Genomic DNA, 6,161 nt, shown 5'->3' with positions numbered 1-6,161 from the left:
ATAGCTAATATCTCTATTTTAGATTTCATGTACTTAATTATGATTTAGGAAAATTATGTTTTTTCAAAAGTAGCAGTTTAATGAACAAACTTTTCTTAAGGACATACACATAACCTCTCAGCAACTATGTAGTTAAAAACATACTAGTCCAATATATAGTTTTGATTTTTTTCCTCACCTAAGAAAGCTCATTTTAGAAGTAGGAAAATGAATAAAGAAGAAAATCACAAATGGTATCATCACTCAAGACACATTTACTTTTAACAGCTTGTTACATTTCTTTCTCTTATTGTTTCAGTATAGTTGTGATTATAATGCATCCCATTTTCCCAAGGTAATTTTATCTGAGTACTTCCTTGAACAGACTAGATCTGGAGCATCTCCCACCAGAAACCAGTGTTCTGATTCTTCAGGCACCAACTGGGCAACAGCACTTCAGTTCAATCCTGACTTGTAACTGACTTGTATTAGACCCCATAGGCTGAAGGGCAGTCTCCAGTATCAGGTTCACCACAGCTGTCCTTCTAACTAGCTGGCTATAAAGCAGAGGTGCCTATAGCGCACTTTTTGGATTCAGTAGTTTGCTAGGAAGGCTCACAGAACTCAGGAAAATAGGTGACTTTGCCAGTTCATTATAAAGGATGTGACTCAGAATAGCCACATGGAAGAGACGCATAAGGCAAGGTGTGCAAGGAAGAAGGCGGCATGGAGCTCCCATGCCCTCTCTAGGTGTGCCACGTTCCTGGCATCATGATGTATTCACGGACTCAGAAGTTCCCTGAATCCCATCACTTAGGGGGTTATTATGGAGGTCTCATTATGTTGTTGTGATGGATTAAATCATTAACCATTGGTGATTAACTCAATCTCTAACTCATTTCCCCTCCCTAGGGGTCTGGAGGTGGTAGGAGGTGCTGAAAATTCCAACCCCCTAATCATGCCTTGGTCTTTCTGGTGGCCAGTTCCTGTTGTGAAGCTATCAAGGGGCCCCTAGCCACCAGTCATCTCATTAGCATACAAAAGATAACTCATTACTCTGGAGATTTCAAGGATTGTAGAAGTTGTGTGCCAACAACCAGCAACAAAGACTGAATATTTTTTTGTTTTATTACACTAGTTAGTTAACACTTGGATATGACAAAAAACAGTCAGCATCAGTGATATTTCAAATCGCTCACTGCTGCTGTAGAAGATAGCTATCAAATTTATTTTAACAGTTGAAACTTGTTTTCTTATTTTGAGGGCCAGCAAGTTCAGTTACTGACCTTCCATCAATTGCCTAGAACTTTTTTGGTCCTTTATCCTACATTATAGACACAGGTATCATCTTGTTTTGTATCACAAATAATTGATTAATACTTTTAATTGCTTAAGTAAGCAAAAGTAAAAAGCAAAACTTACAGAATTTGGTACTTCATACTTCAAATTTCTTATACATTAGGCCGTAAGTCAAGATGAACAGAGAGTGGATATTATCTAATAAGTTCCTGGGTTTTTTCCTTGCTATTAAAATTCTGGCCAAGAAATTTACACAGAATTCCACCACTTAAAAAATCTGTCATATACCTACCTAGTCTTGTTTTTCTATTTATAGACTTTTCCTTTTTAAAAAAAATGAGAAATTATGTAGAAATTGACCCTTTATTCTCTTAGTAGTAAATCCATGAGCATTTTCATGCCATTAAATATTATTATTAAATGTAGTTTAAGTTTTTGCATAATGTTCCATTGTAGCACACTGTATTTACTTCTCCATTGTCAACCATTTCTACCTTTTTTTGAAATTTTTTCTTTGTGCTCTAAGAATATAGTAACTTGTAGCTGTATCTCATGTGTTTGAAAACAATGTGTAATCTCTGTAATCTCTATAACAATTATATACATATATAAATTTTATATATGATTTGTATCATATATAGTCAAGATTTAAATGATGCTGTTTGAATTATATCTTACTCATATGCTGTGTACTTCACCTGTCGGATTCTGTGAAAGGTATGTTAGGATACCAGTGTGATTGCTATTGTGTGCATTTCTTTTCATCCTCAGTTTTTGCTTTCAGTATTTCTAATCATTGTACTTAAATATGTAAAGGTTCATGACTATTTTATCTACTTGGATTCAATGGAAATACCAAAAAAAAATTTCTGTTTTTGTTATTTACCTAACATGTCTCTCCTCTTTAAGGTTTCCCTTCTGTTAATGACATGTACTTGGATTTTTTTTCCACCCAATTTGAGATGAATAGGTGAATACAACATTCATGTTTTTGTGTTTATGTACTTATATTTGCACTCATTCTTCCCACATTATTTTATGCTTTCTATGTAATATGCTTACTTAATGTTTCTTTTCCTTTCCGTCTTTGATTGGATTGAGTTTTCTTTGTTAATTTTTTATACATGTTTGTATGAGGTAATATAGAGCAAAGAAAAATATCTCTTTGCTTATACAGGTGCTTTTCTAGATTTTCTTGGAATATATATATATATTTTTTCAAATTAAGCCTTTGCTATGGTCTGAATTATATGTCCCTCCAAAATTCCTATGTTGAAATCCTAAGCCCCAAAGGTGATGGTGTTAGAAGGTGGAGCCTTTGCGGGGTGTTTAGCTCATGAGGGTAGAGCCTTCATGAATGGGGTTAGTGCCCTTATAAAAGAGAACCCACAAAGCTCCCTAGGCCCTTCCACCATGTGAGATGTCTATGACCTCTCACTAGAACCTGGCCATGCTAGCTTGTTCTTTCATTGTTCTTAAGAACCTATTCTGTTTCAGGGGTGTGATTTCCTATTGGTCCTTTCGGGATATTATATATGTTTTTTATGTCTCCTTTTTACACTACTGTTTTCTCAAATATTAGGTCTCTTTGTTGGGTTTGATGCCCTTTCATAATGTTGATTTCACTCAAATATTTGATTTCTTGCTTATCTTACTTATGTTTCACATTCCTGGTTAGCCTTTCTTCAAGTGTTCTTTTAATTCAACCTATTTCTGGTAATTATAGGGTATAGCTAATAGCAAGTTATCTAGAAGTGTAGCCTACATTTCTTTTTTGGTATTGTAGAGCAATGCCATGCCTCTGCCATGGCTGAGCTGAAAGTATCCCAATTTCTGGAGCCCCTCCCACATTTTATACCCATCTTCCCATGCCTTATTTGGGTTGGATTTCTTCCTGCAGTGAAATTCAATTTACCATCTTTTTTTCAGGATTACTTATAATTTTTGATTAATCAAAATATACTTTTTCTTTTCCAACACAATTACAGACCTAAATTTTTTCTTTATGTCAGTTTTTAGGTATTAGAGGATGCTGAAGTATATGTCCATTCCAGATCTTGATCCAAACTTCAGAAGCTAATCCATGAATTATTGTGAATATATAACCTTCCTAAGTCCCCCAAATCACTTCCCAGTGATTTCTTGGTCATTGGTAAACTTTTCAGTATATAAGATTACTTTCACATTGAAAGCCATTTTTTGATTGATAGGAGAATAGTTCATGTAAATTGGAGCAGGTATTTATCTAAACCATTATGAGATCATGTTGATAAGACATGGTAGTTATGAACATGCTTCAAAGCAGTGTTCTTTGTAGCTGCCTCAAATCATCTTTTTTTTGTCCATATAAATTATAAGTCAGTCCTTTTAGAATATCAGAACAGTGTAGGTAAGTTCAAAAGTATTTTTTTGAAGTTAATCTGAAACATCTGATTAAACTGAGTAAATTGGTTAGCCTATAATTTAAGTTTTGTATTCTGCTTTTTAATTTTTATCTGGTTATTTTTAGGATCTAGGTAACATTTATTATTATTTGTTTCTCTTTGCTCAGAGTGACCAACCTGCTATTTGAAATGTCAATTATGGTGCCATTTCAGAACTGAAACATAATTTACCAAAGGTGAAAATATTATATGAACATATGAATATATATATTCATGCCCTTTGAGATGGCCACATGTTATGGATCATTACATGTGAGACCCCTTCTCACCTAGAAGGCCAATACAATTAAGTACTTAAAGCCATTCACTGGAAAGATAAAAATTTAAGTTCTCTTATGTGTAACTTTAAATATCCATATTCTCTATTAGACATCTGCTACACTTATATTTCCTCTTCTAACACAGCAGGCACATGCCTTCTCTCCAGGATTAAAGCTTACATGGCTGTTTGGACTATTGGGAACTCTGGTAGTGTACACAGTCCACTGTGTGGTATTGGGCCCATACAATTTAAAAGGAAGTCAGTTTCTCACATAGTAATCGCTAAAGTCAAAGAGTTCAAAACAGTAATACTGGCATGACAGTAAATTTTATTTTATTCTCATTACCCATTTTCTGGTTTATCTACTCAGTTGCATAAAAACATAGGCAAAATGAAATATATACAATTAGCCATGAGTAGATTCAGCTAGGGCTCATTTTATATAACATCTACCAGTAACTTTAACTTCATATTTTACCTAACTCTTCAGAGGAGAGAAGGGTCTGATCCTGTTTGTTCTTCACTGCTATTTCTAGACTCTTCTCCCACTCGCCTTTCTAAAATTCTCATCTTTGAAGCTCCAGCTTCAAATACTCTACCACTCGAAACTGTCTTATTGCAGTTATCTAACCATTCCCCAGTATACCACAGCCTTAACGATTTTTAGCTCTTGGTCAGTCTCTGCAACACTACTTGTGTCCTTAATCTTGAAGATTTCAATGTCCATGATCAAGTGACATCACTAGCAAATTGCCAAGAAGGTGTGGGAGTAGGAGTTAGTCATGAATTATCTTGGGGAAAAGTGTAATGGGCTGAGGGAATGACACGTGCAAAGACTGAGGCACAGCATGCTTGGTGTGCCAAAAGGACAGAAAGCCATTGTGGCAGGAGAAAAGCCAGGGGGAAAGTAAGATATGAAGTCAGAGAAATAACAGTGGGGTCATATAGAGCCTGCGTGACGTTCTGAGACATCTAAGATTGTAAGATCTCTCTAGCAAATTTATCCTTCCCTCTACTTAAGTCTCACATTCTCATGATCATGCCCTAGTCTTGTATTGTATCCATAACTGCCACCCCATCTTTTTTTCCCTCAGTTTTAATATTCCTACTCTGAATTACCACATCCTACCTTCCCAGTTTTATACCCTAATTCTAGTTATTCTTCAACCCCACCAGGGCCTACAATCCATTGATCTTAACCTCCTTTTTACTGACTCAACCTCCCCACCTGACCTTGTCTCCCTTGCTCCCTTATCAAAATTATATTCGTCAGTCCTTTATCACAAACACTCCTGAATCACAGCTCTTGTGCTTCTCACTTGTGTGTACTCTTGACAAAATCCCAACTCCAGTTAAACCAGCTCGGGCACCTCCCTGATGTTTTTTTTTCCCCATCTCAAAAAGAACTTCTTTGGCCTTCACTATGCTCTCCAGCTACCACCCATAAATGTCCTAACTTTTTAAAGCAAAATTCCATGTCAGAGCCAGATATAATAATCACAGTAGACACTTAAATAATAGATAACATGTATTGATCATTTGCTATGTGTCAGGCACTGTTCCAAATATTTGACATACTGATCTTACTTCATTCTCAGTCATCCCATGAAATAGCAAATACCAACTTCTACATTGAAAAAAAGGTATGAAGAGCTTACTTTGCCAACATCTGAACAACTGGCAAATAGGGAAGCTGGAATTCAAATCTAGGCCATCTGGCATCAGAGCCTGTGCTTTCATAACTGCTAAGACCAAAGTGAAGTGTCTTCTAAATCTCACTTCTCAGACAAATTAACAAGAATTGGTGTACTCTGCCCCAATCTTCCTCATTCCTTATGAATGGTAGTGCCCATAGATTCTGGCTGCTGGACCATCGTATGGTAAATGGAGTTGTTATGGAACCAGAAGGTAAAAAGTAATTCCTTCAAGGACTGTTTCTTTTGGTGTTGGCCCATTTTTGTTGCCTAGTGCTTTGAATTTCTCTGTTACATCTCACATAAGTTCATTTGTTAAGTGGCTCAAGACTGCCTCTCTATTCGGTAAAACTCATGATAAGCCAAAGGAACAGAGTGGGCCCAAGGAAAAGAAGTAGAAAAGACTTTTCTGATCCTGATGTCTAATCCAGAAAAAAGAAGCCCTGAGCTGAATCAAGTTAGTAATGAACAAGATTTGTTTGT

Source organism: Manis javanica, chromosome 4, assembly GCF_040802235.1.
Source record: "Manis javanica isolate MJ-LG chromosome 4, MJ_LKY, whole genome shotgun sequence".
Taxonomy (NCBI): Eukaryota; Metazoa; Chordata; class Mammalia; order Pholidota; family Manidae; genus Manis; species Manis javanica.
The sequence above is the reverse complement of the archived record's forward strand: the minus strand, read 5'-3'. Positions refer to the sequence as shown.